Raw genomic sequence first — 17,515 nt, 5'->3', positions numbered from 1 at the left:
GAATGGGGGAATGATGTATCTAGAAATGAATGTGATGCAAAAAAGAAAAAAATAGTTATCATTTAGGTTCCTAACAGTAAGCAAGCATCTGCTTAATCCAATCAACCAACCAATAATGATGATGATGATAATGATAATAGCCAGCATTTATATAATGCTATAAGATTTTCAAAGAGCTATACATGTTACTTCATTTGAGTTTCATAATCATCCTGCAAGAGAGATGCTATTATTATCCTCATTTTACAGATGAGGAAATTGAAACAAACAAAGGTTAAATGATTTGCCCAAGGTCACACAGCTGGTGAATGCCTGAGGCAGGATTTGAACTCAGGTCTTCCTGATTACAAGTGCCACCTTCTTTCCATACCACATAGCTTCCCAATCAATTAACAACCAATAACAGGCCTCTGTTAGTTGGTCAGTCATACGTGTATGTGTGTGTGTGTGTGTGTAATACACACATTAATCCAGTGGGAAAAGGCATTAATGACTTCTTTCCCACCCTCTACCCCCAGGACCTCCAGGACTCTTTGAACCTACGTCTTCTAAGAATTCTTAGCTTTCTAAATCTTCTGAGTAAGATCCCCAGAGAATATAAGAAGCTGCATGAGATGGTGGTGGAAGGAGATAGTCGAGGTTTGGTCAGAATCCTAGAATCCAAAATCTAGAAAGCATCTCAAAGAGCATCCAATCCAACTCTCTAATTGTACAGTTAGGGAAAATGAGGCACAGAAAATAAGGTAGCTTCCCTAAGTCTATGCAGAGCTGGAAATGTGGCTGCTGTTTAGTAATTCTGCCATGTCTGATTCTTCGTGAGCCCGTTTTGGGGGTTTTCTCGGCGAAGATACTAGAGTGGTTTGCCATTTCCTTCTCCAGTTCATTTTACAGATTGAGGAAATGCAGGCAAACAGGATTAAGTGACTTGCCCAGGGTCACACAGCTAGTAAGTGTCTGAGGCTGGATTTGAGCTCAGTAGCTTTTTGACTGCAGGCTCAGCTCTCTACCCACTATGTCACCTACCTGCCCCTTGAGATGCTCAAAGAATTGAAAGTGTTTTTTGAACTTGAAAATGTTTTAGAAATGTTAGTTACCATTGTTGTTGATGTTATCTCATTCTTTTTTTTTTTTCTTTAGTGAGGTAATTGGGATTAAGTGACTTGCCCAGGATCACACAGCTAGTAAATGTCAAGTATCTGAGGCCAGATTTGAACTCAGGTCCTCCTAATTCCAAGGCTAGAGCTCTATCCACTGTGCCACCTAGCTGCCCTGATGTTATCTCATTCTTACCTTTTTGATGGAGTTCAGATAGAAATATAGGAGTTATGGTTGAAGAAATTGAGGATGTTTAACCAGGAGAAAAAAAGACTCAGGGAGACATGGTAGGGATTTTTAAATATTTGAAGTGTCATAGGAAAGAAGGACCAGATTTGTTCCATTTGACCCCAGAGGCCTGAAATAGGAGCATTCATTGTATGGAAATGGGAAAGAGACAAATTTAGGGTTGATGTAAGGTAAAATGTTATAACAATTAGAGCTTTCTGAAAGTGGAATGGGCTACCTGGGGAGGTTATGGGGTCCACCTCCTGGGAGACCATCAAGCAGACGCTAGATGTGTCAGGTATATTGAGGCAGCTAGGTGGTGCAGTGGACATAGTGCTGGGCTGGGAATCAGGAAGATGAGTTCAAATCTGGCCTCAGATGCTTACTAGATGTGTGACCCTGGGTAACTCATTCAAACTCTGTTTGCCTTTGTTTCCTTATTTACAAAGTAAGGATAATAATAGCACCTAACTCCCACGGTGGTTATGAGGATCACTGAAATAACGTTTGTAAAGTGTTTTGCAAAGAGTTATGTGGGTGCTAGCTATTATTACTATTGTTAGCTATTATGTTTTAATGAGGATTCCTTTCATGGATGAGATGTACCAGATGACCACTGAACTCCCTTCCAACTTTCTGATTTTGGGATTATGTGAAACAGTTTTGTGCTAAGTCACTACTCTGCTTTTATCTGAACGCTATAGTGTGGGTGGGTAAAATAATTTCTTTTTGTAACTGGATAGATGATGCAACAGCTAGGTAGCAGAGTGGAGAGTGCTGAACCTGGAGTCAGGAAGACCTGAGTTCAAATCCCACCTCAGACACTAACTAGTTGTGTGATCCTAGGCAAGTCACTCAACCCTGTTTGCCTTAATACACTAGAGAAGTAAATGGCAAATCACTCCAGTATCTTTGCCAAGAAAACCTCCATAGACAGTGTTGGCATGATGTAGGACATGGGGTCACAAAGAGTCAAGCATGACTGATTCAACATTGTTGAATGTGCCAGGCACTGTACTAAATGTTTTACAAATATTATCTCATTTGATCTTTACAACAACGCTGGGAAGTGGGTGCTATTATGATCCCTATTTTAGAGTTTAGGAAACTGAGGCAAACAGATGTTAAGTGATTTGCCCAGAGTCACATAGTTACTAAGTATCTGAGGCTGGATTTGATCTCAGATCGTCTTGACTTCAGGAGTCAAGAGGTCTATCCACTATGCCACCTCATAGTGACAGTGATGGTGGTGATGCTAAAGATGGCAAAGATGAACATTATGTACTCAACTAGATATTGCTTTCCAGGATTCAGGGACAGAGGATGAAACATCCAGTTGTGTGTGTGTGTGTGTGTGTGTGTGTGTGTGTTTGCATTTCCATTCCAGTCTCTGCACACCTAGGAAGGCAGTTGGACACTTGAGCTGCAGCAAAGGGTGAGAGAGAACTAATGATGACCTAGTCTCTACTTCAGATCTGCCTCACCCCCAGTATCAGGTCAGAGAGCACTGAGCAGGGTCTACTTGTCATAGGCCTCCCAGGTGAGAATGTCAGTGATTATAGGGAGTTGGGCTCCTGAGGGGAGGGCTGGTATTTTTTTTTTCCTTTAAATTTCTCCCAGAAAATGTAGCCTTTCTAAGTATTACTGATGTACTTTACTTTGGACTATTAATCAATGATGTTAGTAGTTTTCAGTCTTAATTTAATTAGTATGAGACCCAGCTGGGTGGATAATATTGAATAATTAGTGTTTTACGTAATGGCTTATGAAGTATCATGTTAAAAAAAACTGATAATCACAAATTATCAGGAGAAAATTCCTTCACAGCAAACTAAATGGGTAATCCTCACTGATCCATGTAGAGGGTAGATCTCCTTTCAGTATTATGGGTAGACTGGAAAGGGGAATAAATCTGGACTCAGGTTGGTGTTTGAATCCCAGCTTCATTACCCACGTGACCCTGGGCAAGTCATTTTTTAAACCTCTTTGAGCCTCAGTTTCCATATCTATAAACTGAGGGTGACTAGATGGCACTCAAGGTTCTTCCAACTCCAGATCCTATGAATTTTGACAGCCCCTTGAAGAAAAAGACAAAGTTATAATAGTCTGGTCTTACCTGGAAAATGTCCTTTGGTCACCTCTCCATGGCTTTTTTGGAACTTAACATGTAACATGTGTATATGTGTTTGTGTATAGGTCAAAGTCCTAGTCAGGGCCCCCGGTGATAAACCTTGGCCTTATAAACCAAGCTATCAAACTGTATTGATGAATCCTCTTGAAGAAGCTGCAATGTGTTTTATTGTAATAGTTTACCTGAAATCCTTCAGTCACAGAGAAAGACTCCCTCTACGAGAAAAGACTGTCATGTGACAAAACTAATTTCATGTCCCAGAGACACCATGTTCTGCAGATCCAGGCATGGATACTTGTGTGCAACAAATTATATTGCCCCATATGCTCTTCCCAGATCAAGACTCATGGAGGCTAGAGCTGGGGGTGGGGGTAGAACATAGAACATAGAAAACAGAGCATCAAAACTTGGAGAGACCTTAGAACACAGGATATCAGAATGGTAAGGGAACCCAGAAAAGAAAACTGAGAATGTCAGAGCAGAAAGGGCACTTAGAATACAAAATGTCAGAGCTGGAAGGAGCTTTAGAATGTAGGGCATAGAGTATCAGAGGTGGTAGGGAATTAAGCACCTAGAATATAGACTGCCGGGATAGGAAAAGGCCTCAGAGACCATCTAGTTCAGCTCCTTCATTTTAAAAATGAGGAAACTGAGACCAGAAAGGGGAAGGAATTTGGCCAAGATATCATAGTTAATAGAGAGCAGTATACATGCCGTTCTCCTCAAGGAGAATGCAGTGTCTTTGGTGGCAGAAACTATTTTTTTCTTTGTATCCCAAAGGCCCACCACCTTATGCAGCTTTTTGTTCCTTGGGGATCTTTTTGAGGAGGTTTAGAAAGCAAAAAACATTCTTAGAAGCTGTAGGCTCATAGGGACTTGCACATAGCATCAAAAGATCATAGATTTAAAATGGAAAGGGCCCTTGGAAATCCAGTCCAAACCTCTTCATTTTACAGATGAGGAAATTGAGACCCAGAAAAGTGAAACGATTGCCCCAGGACCACACAGCTAGTAAATGTCTCAAAGGGGATTCAAACATGGTAGGCACTTTGTAAGCCCTCGTTGACTTGAATTGAACCCGACATCATATCTAGTCTCCTGTCTGCTGGATAGGAGACATGTCACATTCCCTTGTGGCAAAATACCCGATACAATAAGTTTCATTAAACACTGACCCAGGACCTAGGCACTGAGAGAGAAGGAGACAAAAATATGGCATGGTGAGTAGTCCAGTTTGAGTTGAGGGTTTTGCTATCAGGAAGGCAAGCTGCCAATATAAATATAAATCCCAATATAAATTCGAGCCATATCTCCACTATCTTCCACCTCATTCCTTCTCTAATGTTTCATTGTTGTGTGGAGATGATCCTTGTTTCTCCAAGATTATGACAGTAGAGCACATATTCTCACAGGTCCAACTAAGCTGAAAAGGTTTTGAGTTTGGGCCTGGCCATGAACTATCTGTCTGTTGTCCAAGAACCAGCCTGGCTAAGGACTCACAGACTTATTATCAGAAAGCTAGTCAGTAGATGATAGGTTATTTCAGTCATAATATCTTAGAGAGGCTGTCTGCTAAGGCATGGAAGAGTTGGGGACTATTGTGGTGGAGGGAATACTCCTACAAACGAAATCATTGGTGTTTTGAAGTGATGAAGACATGATCTCTATAACAAAGTTATCTGCTACAAAATAATGTTTCTACACAACCAGAAGTTACAAATGCCCATAGGAGTTACTGATAATGATAATGTTTCTCACGTCAAGATCGATAGACCAGGGTTAAGATGACCATTAGTCAGACTCAAAGGTATTGTCAAATTAATATTATACTTAAACTAAGTTCAGAGGCACCTGGAAGGATGATTTCTTTTTTTCTTTTTTAATGTTTTATTGCTATCTTTTTTTTACATTACTGTCATTTCCCAAATGACAATCCTCTATCTTGAGCAGAACCCTCTCTTGTTATAAAGAAACGGATTTAAGCAAAATGAATGAATTCCTTGACCATGGTCTGACAACGTAAGCCCAGTTCTGCACCTACAGATTGCTGCCTTTCTTCTGAGAAGCAAGATAATGCCAATTTCCACTCTTTTGTCATTCTCTTCTAGTCAGGCAGGTGGCATAATGGATTGAATGCTGGGCTTAGAGTCAGGAAGATGAGGTCAAATCTTAGCTCAGGTACTTACTATGCCATATGACCTTTCAAAACCTCAGTCTTCTCATTTGTAAAATGGGGATAATAGCATCTTCCTCATGCAGTGGTTGTGAGGAGCAAATGATATAATGTAGGAGAAGTGTTTTGTAAGCCTTAAAATGCTTCTTAGCTGTTGTTATTGTTGTTGTTGTTACTATTATTATTATTATTACAGAAACCTCACTGTGGGTTGCTCACCATACAGCCTATGCCCTCTGTTAGCTCCTTCCAACTGGAAGTATCCTTTAATCAACCAAAAGGGGTGCCAGAGCTGCAGACATTGCCTGTTATTTCCCTTATTGTTCAGTCACGCAACTCAGTAACGGGTTTTCTTGGCAAAGATATTGGAGTGGTTTGCCATTTCCTTGTCTAGTAAATTAAGGCAAACAGGCTAAGTGACTTGCCCAGGGTCACATAGCTAGGGAGTGTCTAAAGGTAGATTTGAACTCAGGTCCTCATTACTCCAGGCCCAATGCTTTATCCACTAAGCCACCTAGCTGCCTTATTATTTCCCTAGCCCCTCAGTAATCACAGGGCTTTTCTCTAGGAGGATAAGGCAGACTGCAAGATGTATAGTAGCATAACAAAGCAGTGGTTGGCCCTTCACACTAAACACTTTATACAGGCATCAGAAGTGCCCTTTCTCCCAATTCGCAGATTGCAAACTTGTTTAGCCAGCTGTTCCCTTAAATAATATGTTCTGCCTGCATTTCAGCCTTCAGTAAATTAAAATGTGTTTGCATTTTCAAAAGTGTGTTTGAATTTCTCACATCCTTACAATTCAGCCAATGTTTTATGGAGCCAACCTTAGTCATGGGAGCAAATGATTGGCCTAAAGAGTAGAAATATGGCTTCCCCTGGAGCCAGAGAAAAGTCATGCTTAACTGCACACTGATCAAGCTTTTTGGTCCCTGGTTATCTGACCAGAAACAGAGGGTATTAGTAGTTTTCAAACACAGGCATTATCATGGAAATTACTTCAGGTGTAGAGGCAGGGAAAAATGCAGCATAGAAGCCCTGTTGACTCAACTATATCCAGTAAGGAAAGTAAGAAGGAAAAGAGCTGCTGAAGATGGAAGGAAAGGAGGAAGCCAATAGCCATGGTCTTGTTGAGAGGATAAAATAGATTCAAAGGATCATAGATCTAGAGCTGGAAGGCCCTTAGTGGTCATTGAGGTCAAACTCCTCTTTTTATACTTGAGGCAACAGGCCCAGTAGTGAAGTATGTGTGTGTCTATAGTGTTGTTGTTAAATCGTTTCAGCTGTATCCAACTCCTGGTGATGCCATTTGCGATTTTCTTGGAAAAGATACTGGAGTGGTTTGCCATTTCCTTCTCCTGCTCATTTTACAGATGAGGAAACTGAGGCAAACAGGGTTAAGTGACTTGCCCAGGGTCACACAACTGGTAAATATCTGAGGCTAGATTAGAACTTGGGAAGATGAGTCTTCCTGACTCCAAGACCAGTGGTCTATCCACTGTGCTACCTAAATGCCCCCCCAAATCTGAAAAGCAGAGACATATGGGTGTGTATATATTTGGATCCATGCATGCATGCATGCATACATGTATATATGTGCATATGTATACACATATACATGTGTATATAGGCACCATGAAATAGTGATTTAGATACATCATATACACACATATATATGCATATATCTATGCATATATGTAAATTAGAGTTTACATATGCATATATGAGAATTAGAATTTGAAGGATTATATATTAGCTAACCTTCATATACGCTTACTATAACCTTTAAATAGCGCTTACAGACAAGGTACTAAGCCATTTACAATTATTATCTCATTTGATCCTCACAACAATTGTGGGAGGTAGGTCCTATTATTACCCCCATTTTACAGATGAGGAAACTGAGGCAAGCAGAGGTTAAGAGACTTGCCCAGGGTCACGCAGCTAGTGAGCATCTGAGCCCAAATTTGAATTCAGAACTTCCTGACTCCAGGACCAGCGCTCTAACCAATGTGCCACCTAACACTTCTAGGCCTACCTTCTTATTTTATAGAGGGAGAACCTGAGGCCAGGGGAAGGGAAATGATTTGCTCCAGGACACACAGATGTTAAGTGGTAAAGCTGGGGTTCAAATCCTCTGACTCCTATGCTCTTTCCATTCCTGCTCTAGATGTGATGCTTTAGGAACAGAAGATTACAACCCATCTCTGTGGGTGAAAACTTGAGGCCACTAGAATGCCTGCAGCTAATTAATGCCTCTAAGGTGCTTTTAAATCCTGGGATGAAAGGGAAGTCATCCAGCAGCAAATGCCAAAGGTTAGTGATTTAAAGTCTTTCTAAACCTTTCAGACAGTGCTGGAATGAGGACAGCACCAGCTCTTGCTTTTAGCCTGCTGAAGCTGTCTGTCAGTCTGTCTATTGGACAGGTAGCAAGTTGCTGTCCTTTCTCCACTTCATCCCTCCTCTCCACCCCATCCTCTTCCCTTTTCCTCATGCCCTCTGATGAACACCATTTTTCCCTATTGCAGGAGACAGGGACCCTTCCCTTGGTGCAAGGGATTGAGGGTGGGGAGAGGGGGATGTTCACTTACAGCGGCTCACAGCCGGTTAGAAATTCAAATCCATTTGTCTTGGCTTGTAGAAGGAATTAAAAAAAAAAAATCAGCTGCTCCTCCCCTTCATCCAGCTGGATGAGTCTGTTCATATCAGCCTCTGGCAGGCTCTAATGATCTTAATGCAGCTCTGATCTATCCAGGCCAGCAGCAGAGCCTGATGGAGACCGATGATATATTGTAATCTTTACTGCCCTATTACTCCCATCCTCTCAAGTGCTTCTCCAGATCGATGGCAGAATTCCTCCAGTGTAGTAGCTGCATGCGGGCACTGAGGCCTACCCAGATGCTGCTGAGTAGACCTTCCCAGCTCTGCCTCCATTCCCCTAGCTAGCTGGGGTCAACCAAAAAAAAAAAAAAAAAAGGCTGCAGCAAATCTAACTTAGATCTCCTTTCCCACTGAGCTACCGGGCGGGCTTCTGCAACCACCTCCCACCAACATGTCCCTCCAGAATTGTAGAGTGAAGGTTTCTGTGAAGTTTAGGGTGGGGTGCAGTAGACGTGAGCTTAAGCCTTTGCCTACTTTCTCTTGGGCTGGGGAGCTGGGGTGGCAGATCAGTTACACTCCTTTGGCCATATGGGGTAGGAGGGGTGGGGGAATCTTGGAAGACATTAGCTATTCTCAGAAAGGAAAGGCAGATGCCAGGGAGGGAAACACAGACAAAGACACCAGAGAGAGGTTAGAAGGCTAGAGCCCAGCTTCTGAGGCCCTGACTACAAATTTCTAAGAAGTACTCAATTAGGGATGGGATAGGACCAACTGAGGAGCCTTACCAAGCAACTATGGAGCCTCATAAACATCTGGGAGCCTTGCCAAAATTGGGAGAGCCTTATAAACACCCAAGGAAACTTGGAGACTTGTAGAGTTTGGGGGACCTAAGGAAAAGAACTTAGAGATCATTTAGTCTAATCTCTTCACTTTACAGGCCTACATACAGAAGGGACATAACTTGCCCGAAGTTATAGGGAAATGGGATCAACGTCAGAACTTGAACCCAGCTCCGAGAACTCCTTTCATTACATCCTACTCCTCTTACACTAAGACAACTGGAGAATCTTGTTAACTAACCCCTGAGGAAGCTCAGCAACCCCCAGGGAATTGTTGAATCATGATCAATAATAAGCATGGGACACATAGACTTTCAAAAGGATAGTCCTTTATTGCTGGAAAACTAGTCTGGGCAAAACTCTATCCTAGCAATCAGAGCAACCTACAACTCCTGGGAACAAATAAAGAGCCCATTGGAACCCAGGGGAAGGAAAGCACTAACATTGCACCACAGCTCCCCCTGGTGCAGCTAATAGACATGGCGTCCACAACTGGAGAAGAAACCAATCACCAACTTCAGAACCTTGCTAACAGCTGGAGATGCTCGCTAACAATCCCTTTGGTCAGGAAGACCAATGTTTGTTGGAACATTAATGGAAGAGGACCTTGAGTTCACCCATTGTCTCTGAAATATGTCCATGACTGCTAAAGATTAGTTTGCAAGATGATGGGAGATAGTGTCTACAGTGGGATGGTAAGCTCCTCCCTTCAGGCGCTTCTCAATCCATTGAGCGATTGAACCTTGATGCTGAAAGGGAGAGAGAAATCATTGTAGTTCCCTGGATTCTCAATCCCATGCTCAAGATCATATCTGTCCTAATGGATCTTGGGGCCTACAATTTCTTCTCCTTTGGCTCTTTGTACTGTTGCCACACTCATCTTCTTTCTGCATGGATCTGGTCATGGCATTTCCCTCCTTAATAAAAAAAAAAACAAAACTACACATACATATGCATATATATATATTTATATACACATACACATACATATATAAGTGTATATATGTATGTATATGTGTATGTATATATATGTATACACACATATGAATGTATGTATATGTGTGTATAAAATCCCAATTGATTAATATATATTCATTCACTCAAAGTTAAAAGTTCAAACTATTTTACTCAGCATTCAATGCCCTTTACAATCTGATGCCTTCCTACTTTTCTAGCCTTATTTCAAATTACTTCACTTAACCCAGTCATGCTCCTGATAAACTGGACTTTCCTTGATCTCTGAATATAGCCTGTGCTTGCCTATCTTCCTGCCTTTGTTGGCATTATTTCTTATGTAGGCACTGTCCTTCTTGCTCTTTATTGATTAAATCTCTATTCATCCTTTAAAGCTCAATTCGAATGCTCTCTCCTTCATGAAGTCTTCCTTTATCTTTAATTACAAAGACCTTCCCTCTCAGACCTTAGTGATACAATTGATTTGAAGTCTGAGGACCTGGGTTTGAATTCTGTCTCTGACTTTTACCACTGGTGTGACCATGGGAGAGATGTTCAATGTCCCTGGGCATCAGGATCCTTATCTAAAATATGAGGGGATCAGAGTAGATGACCCATGTGGTGCCTTTCAACTCTGTTTTCTCTTTCTTCATCTTTGCCTATAGAACTCTTGGATTTTCGTTTGTTTGTTTTTTTAATGTCTAATACAGGGGACACTTCCTTCAGGTAGAAAGGCTTCCCTGATCCCCCTGGTTGGTAAACCTCCCCCCTCAGACCTGATCAATGTTTTTTTTTTTTTTTATTATTTCTCTACTATGCTTAACAAGTCATTTTTTACTTTATGGTCTGTCACATGCCTCTACCAGAGTGTGAGCTTTGAGAAGGCAGGATCTTTGTTTCATCTAAATGGTACATCAACCCCAGCTCATCCCAGAGTGGTCTGCATATAGTAGACATTTAATACATTTTTTGAATGAATTAATGTCATTGAATCCTATGCACACTGAGGTGTTACTCAAGGTCTCCTCAGTCCTCATCTTGATTCTCCAGGGGGTCTAGTTTATGCTTGAATAATAACCAAAGTCACAAAAGCACTTTTTATTCTATTTCAGAAGCAATAACTGAGTGCTGTACTGGAAGGAGGCTCTTGTGTTCAGAGCTTCCAAGAGAGATGAGGAAGATGTGCTTCCTGCCTTCAGGGAGATTTTAGTCTAAAGTAAAGTGAATTGATAGCAGCTTCTCTTAAGTTGCCTCCATTGTCTAGGAGCTGGGGCTCAGGTGGGAGCCACTGGTGCGTGGCTGCAGACAGGGAGGGTCTGGAGGGAGAAAACAGGAAGAATGATGCTACCCAGAAGCCCTGGAAGACAAAGCAGGCAAGAGGCAATGTGGTACCCGGCACATACATGGCCATGGAGGCCACATCCCAGGAACAACAAAGCTGTGTTTCAGCCGGTCTTTCCTTATTTCATTAAGGAAATGATGAGAATTTAACCTACAAGAGCTCTCTCGCCTTCTCTTTTAGATTCTTCTTCTTTTTCCATTTTGAAGAAAGATTGAAATGAAAATAGAAACAGACAAGGGATTTAATAATGTGACTATCCAATGAAAAAAACAACTAACCTGGAAATGAATTTATGATACTTATAAGAATGCAAAGAAAAACAATTAAAATAAAGAGAAGGAAAATGGACATAGATGGAGCTTCAAGATACAAGAGTAATCCAGTTACTGGGGCTGAGGGGGACCAAAGAGCACATGTCTTTGCCAGGCATTAATTCATTAAATGCCATTGACTTTGCATGCCTTCAGTCAGTGCACCTCTCTGGGCCTTCTGATCTTTAATGCGCAATGGCCATTTCCTACTGGCCCCTGCCCTTGGGTTTTGAAAATAGGGAAGTCCTATGGATGAGCTCTGAGGTCCTGGGGAGATCAGTCACATTTTATTTTATTTTTTGTACTGACCATTGAATTCATTTGTATAAGGAACTCTCATTAAGGAAACTCCTCTTTCAATGTAGATGAGCAACTGCTGTGTGAATATAATCTTAAAGAGGAGCCTATAGCTGTGAGAGGTTAAGTGTCTTGCCTCGCAGTATTTTGTCAGAGATGATCCTTGAACCCAGGTCTTACTGATATCATCTGGCAATTCACTAAGCCACACTGCCTTTCACAATGGACTGAAATAGGAAAGAGACTAAACAACCATATTAGAAACTGCATGTTCCATATACCAGACTGTCCCTACCCTACAACCTTGCCCCAGTCCTGGATTCCCTAAAAGTAGAAAGATACGGAAGGGGCTCAGAGGAGATTTACAAAGATGATCAATCAACCAAAAAAAAACCCACAAACAAACTCAGATCAACCACATGTATAGCAATGTCTCCTTCACCTTCTTCCCCACAACTGATTTTCACTAATGCTTAAAGAATTTGGATAATTCAGTTTGAAAAAAAAAAGATTGAGAGGGAATGTAACTAGGTGTTCCCCTATCTCCTGCTTCTGTCTCCAGCTTTGTGCCAAAGTTATCCAAGACGAGGGTAAGGATAATCCCACTCTTCTCTACCCTGCTCAGACTGTATCTAGAATATTGTTCTTAGGTCTAGGGACCATATTTTAGGGAGGATATTTCTTCCTTTGGTGAATAAGACCTAGTCCAGAAGAAGTGATTGGAATGGTCAAGGACCTAGAGATCAAGCCATGCAAGGAACAGTGGAAGAAAGAGGTAGAGATTAGTCCAGAGAACTGAAGACTTCGGGGTGGGGAATGACAGCTCTCTTTGAGTATTTGGAAGAGGGATTAGAGTTGTTCTGTTTGGTTCCCAAGGGTAGATATAAAAAGTAGGTAGAAGTTGCAGGCAGCAGATTTAGGTTTGATACAAGGAAAAACTTCCTAACATTTGGAGATTTCCAAAAGTGGAATGGGAGGTTAGTGGTTTCCCTCTAAGTGGAAACCTTCAAGCAAAAGCTGGATGAATACTGCTATGGTGTGTGTGTGTGTGTGTGTGTGTGTGTGCGTGTGTGCGTGTGTGTGTTTGTGTATGGGTGTGTGGGCATATGGAGTGGAGGAAGCATCTGTTCAGGTATGACCTGGGTGATATGATGTCTTAAGGGCTCTTCCAATTCTGAGATTCTATAATTCTTTGAAAGGCTCATGGTTGCTGTAACTAAATTGGCTCTTCCCTACCTCATCCTTTCCTGCTCACTTCTATGTTCATTCAGGCCATGGTTAGAAGATACATGCCAACTTCTCTTCCTGTTAAAATCCCTCTATGCAATAAGGCCTATTTTTGGTCTTACCATGGCTATGAAGCCTTTTCCTGTCTCCTCAGATGGAAGTAATATCTCCCTTTTCATCCAGAGAAAGAATTGATAAATAGAAGTATGTATGGAATGATTTTATACTCACACACACACATTTGTGTCTAATGGTAGCCATCTCTGGGGCAGGGGGGAGAAAAAAAAGAAAAAAAGAAATTTACAGGATAAATATATTATACATTTAAGAGGAATAAGCAAGATGCACACAATAGATTTGCAGTTTCATGTATAATCATCTTTTTTATTATTCTATTATGTTATGGAAATGCTCATTTTATTTCATAAATTAAGAATAAAATAAGCAACATTATATATATCTATGTGTATATATATATATATGTATGTGTATATATATATATATATGTATATATATATATGTATATATCCCCCCCCCAGGATCCTTTGGCAGTATCTGGTTCACCTATCATATTGTGGTGTACTCATCTATGTACATGTAATCTATACTATTTGGATCATAACCTCTTCGAAGCATGGGGAAACTTATAGGCTCACAAATTTAAAATTGGAAGGGAAACTAGAAATCATTAAGTCCAATCCCTTCATTTTGTAGATAAGAAAACTGAAGTCTAGAAGTGAAGTGACTTGCCCGAGGTCACTCAGCCAGTAGCTGGAAGAGCTGGGATTAGAACTCAAGTCCTCTAATTACAAACCTCAAGCCCTTTCCACGTACAGTTCTGCCTCTCAAATAAATCATCTGTAAGATGAACTGTTGGAGAGTAGTTAGAAGAACCAAGAAAGGAATATACACAATGATTATAATGATAATAATGGAAATGGGAAAAAACCAAAGGCAATAAACACCAGAACTGAACATTGCTAATAATGATCCAAGTTGTCCCTGAAGAAGAAAGAGGGAAATGAACCTTCCTCCATTCTTTGCAGAGGTTGGGGCAGGGGGTTGGGACTATGAGGGTGGAATACTCATATAGTGGTTGTACTTTGTTCATATGTTGGCTAGTTTTTCTGAATTACATTTTTCCCCTCTTTTTTATTATTTGTTATTAAGACAGCTCTCTGGGAGGGATGGGGAGGAGGAGATATTAGGAAACAGAGCTGATGTGAAAACAAGATATCAAAAAATTATTTTTAAAAATTACAACCCCTTTGAGAGCAGGAATTGTGTTCCATTTCATCAGTATGTTCCCACCACCTGGCAAGAGGCCTTACTCATGGTAGGCACTTAGGAGTTAATCGAATTGAATAGAGCAAATCATTAAGCCCTTGGCCCTTCCTAGTTTCCTCAGTATTGAAGGAGGAGGTTATCTTTGTGCTCTAAAGTTTATACTACTCCTAAATCCTACATTTCTATGACCCCATGACTATCTGCCTTATGCTCAAATACTGATAATTAGTGTTAATGTATAAACTGAAAATGATCTGTAATATGTCAAATTAAGATTATCTATGGGAAAGAGTTTCTTAGAAGCTATTAGAAAAGGAAACAGGTGACTGAGGGATCTTATAGACTGTCCTTTATCTCTGTGAGAGATGGATGATGGAGGAGAAGACAAAGTGGTCATACTTGTGGGGGAGAGGGAGGGGAAGAGAAGAGAATGCTGTAAGTCAGAAGAAGATGGAGAGGTCAAAGGAATGCCTCAGACACAGTGTCTTAATTTCAACCAGGCATTTGGCAAAGCCAAATGTTATCCTTGTGGGAAATGGGACCTAGATGATAGCATAGGTAGGTAAATTTGTTCCTGGATGAACAGTGGTATATAGAACATGTATGGTATCTATGCATCCTAGAGAGAGGTCTCTAGAGGCATATCATAGGACTCTCTCTATAGTTTTGTCCAGCTCAACATTTTTCTCAATTACTGGGATCTCAGAGTTGAAATGGACCTCTGAGGCTATCTAACCCAGCTCACACCTGAATAATAATCTCCTTTACGATATCATCCAAAATGACTGCTCTCTCCTTCACCTTACTCCTTTCCTTGCTTCAATGTCTACACATTGGAAAATATGCCAACCATATATTCTTTTTCTAAATAGAGTTTTGTGAATGATTTTTTTTTCAGTTAACAAGCATTTATTTTATTTTCTTCCCTTCCTTCCCATTGGAGGGCAGAGTCAGCTGTATGGAGAAAAACAAACCCTTGTAATAGCCATGCATTGTTAGCCAAACAAATTTCCATGTTGACCATGCCCTCATTCTGCATCTTGTGTCCAGCATCTTTCTGTCACAAGGCAGGTAGCATTCTTCATCATCAGTCTTCTGGATTGATTAAGTAGGTCATTGTGTTGCTCAGAGTTCTTGTCTTTCAAAGTTGTTCACTTTTTACAAGGTTACTGTTATTGTATAAAGTATTCTAGTTCTACTTACTTTGTCCTTTATCAGTTCATTCAAGTCTTCCCAGTTTTCTGCAAAACAATCCCCATCTGTATATCAGTCATTTCCTTCCAGTTTATACCCCTTTAGACTGAATACTCATATGTAATAAAGGAAAACAATTAGCCAAAAACATAGAACACAGAAACCATATCTGTGGTTCACAGAAACCAGTAGTGCACCAATACTCCTGTGATGGAGGATGTGAGCTTCTTTGGAACCTTTACTGCTTTTTCCATTACTCAGAGTTTAATTTCCTTTTAGTGATCTATTTGCACATTGTTATAATCATGTTGTATGTTCTTTACTTGGTTAGACCTATGCAACTCTCCACTAGTTTGTGCAATTCTTCCCAGGTTGCTAAATTCTTCATAATTCCAATTTCTTACTGAATAGAAATATTCTATAACATTCATATAACCAAGCCTTTTCAACCTTCCTCACCCTCATCAATAGGAACCCACTTTGTTTCCAGCTGTTTGCTGTCATTCAGCTAATTCAGCTAATAAACTACCTGTGATTAGCATCTTCCAGTCTACATATTTCTATTACATTCTTAAAAATAGCATGAGAATCAGAAAGATGCTTATCAAGTTTGGGTAGAGATTTATAATATGAAGTAGGGCAGGATTGGGAAATAGCTACAAAGTAGGATGACAAAACTACAATAATAATAACAATTTAAAAAAACTTGTCAGGGATAAATGATGGGATAAAGGAAAAAATCCTGGATTTGGAATCAGAGGATCTGGGCTGAAATCCAAACTCTGACATTTGCTAACTATGCAGCATTGGACAATCACCTAGCTCCTCTGGGCCTCAGTTTCCTTCTCTGTAAAATGAGAGGTTGAACTAAGATCTATCTGGACTCTTACAGCTGACAATCCTAGGAGACTGAAGACTAACAAGGCTATATTTATGTCTGTTAAATGTCAACTACCACACTTTGGATAAAAGCTATCGACTGTATAACTCCAGGTTCAGATTTCACAGCAGTTCACATAAAAAAAGGCCCATAAGTTATAGTTGAGCCAGTACTCTGGTGGGGCAGCTAATGGGATCTCAAGCTCCACCCAGAGCAGTCTAGTGCTCAGAATGAGGGTAGCATTGCCCCCTCTGCACTCTGCCCTGGTCACACCGCGTTTAAAGCATTGTGTCCTGTAGCAGATTTGAAGAAGGACGTTGATGAATAAGAGTCACTGGGATGGTGAGGGGTCTGGGAACTGTGCCATTTGAGAAATAGCTGAAGAAGCAAGGGACATTTAGGCTGAAGAAGGGAAGACTTTTGGAAGGTTATGATTAGTTTTCTCAATTATACTCCACCAAATATCTGAAGGGCTGTCATGCAGGAAGTAAAAGAGATTTCTATGTGGTCCCAAATGACAGGAAGAGGAGCAATGGAGAGAAATTACTTTGAAGTTAATTTGGGCTCAGTATAAGGAAGAACTTCCTGGAAACTAGAATTAGTGCAACATGATAAAGGGAAGCCCTTTAGTGAGATGTGTGTGGAGACTGGGAGACCTGAGTTCAAATCCTGCCTTAAACACTTACTAGCTGCATGAACTCAAACAAGTCACTCAACGTTTCTCAAACTCACTAACTTCATCTGCAAAATGGGAATAATAATAGCACCTACCCCACAGTATTGCTGTGAGGATCAAATGAGATAATATTTTGACCACATTTCTCAACAACCAGGCTTAGATATGAACTGGAATAAATGTTTGGTCCACTTTAAAAAAAAATAGCTCCTATGCCTCTGTTGAACGGTACAGCAGATAAAGTCCAGAAGTTACAGATAGGAAGACCTGGGTTCAAATC

The 17,515-nt window shown here is 40.7% G+C and overlaps 1 long non-coding RNA gene across 2 annotated transcripts in view; it reads left to right on the top strand.

Annotated features, from left to right (window-relative positions):
- LOC114046810 overlaps positions 1-10,009 on the top strand; it is a 37,591-nt gene extending 27,582 nt beyond the window's left edge. For both annotated transcript variants that reach the window (XR_003569549.1, XR_003569548.1), the window contains 2 exons: positions 7,798-7,943; positions 9,166-10,009. This is a non-coding gene — a long non-coding RNA (uncharacterized LOC114046810). The remainder of the gene's footprint in view (positions 1-7,797; positions 7,944-9,165) is intronic.
- Positions 10,010-17,515: the final 7,506 nt, after the last annotated feature.

This window comes from Vombatus ursinus, unplaced genomic scaffold (assembly GCF_900497805.2).
Source record: "Vombatus ursinus unplaced genomic scaffold, bare-nosed wombat genome assembly UNPS02014785.1, whole genome shotgun sequence".
In the NCBI taxonomy this organism is placed as follows: Eukaryota; Metazoa; Chordata; class Mammalia; order Diprotodontia; family Vombatidae; genus Vombatus; species Vombatus ursinus.
This window is presented reverse-complemented; position numbering and strand designations above follow the sequence as displayed.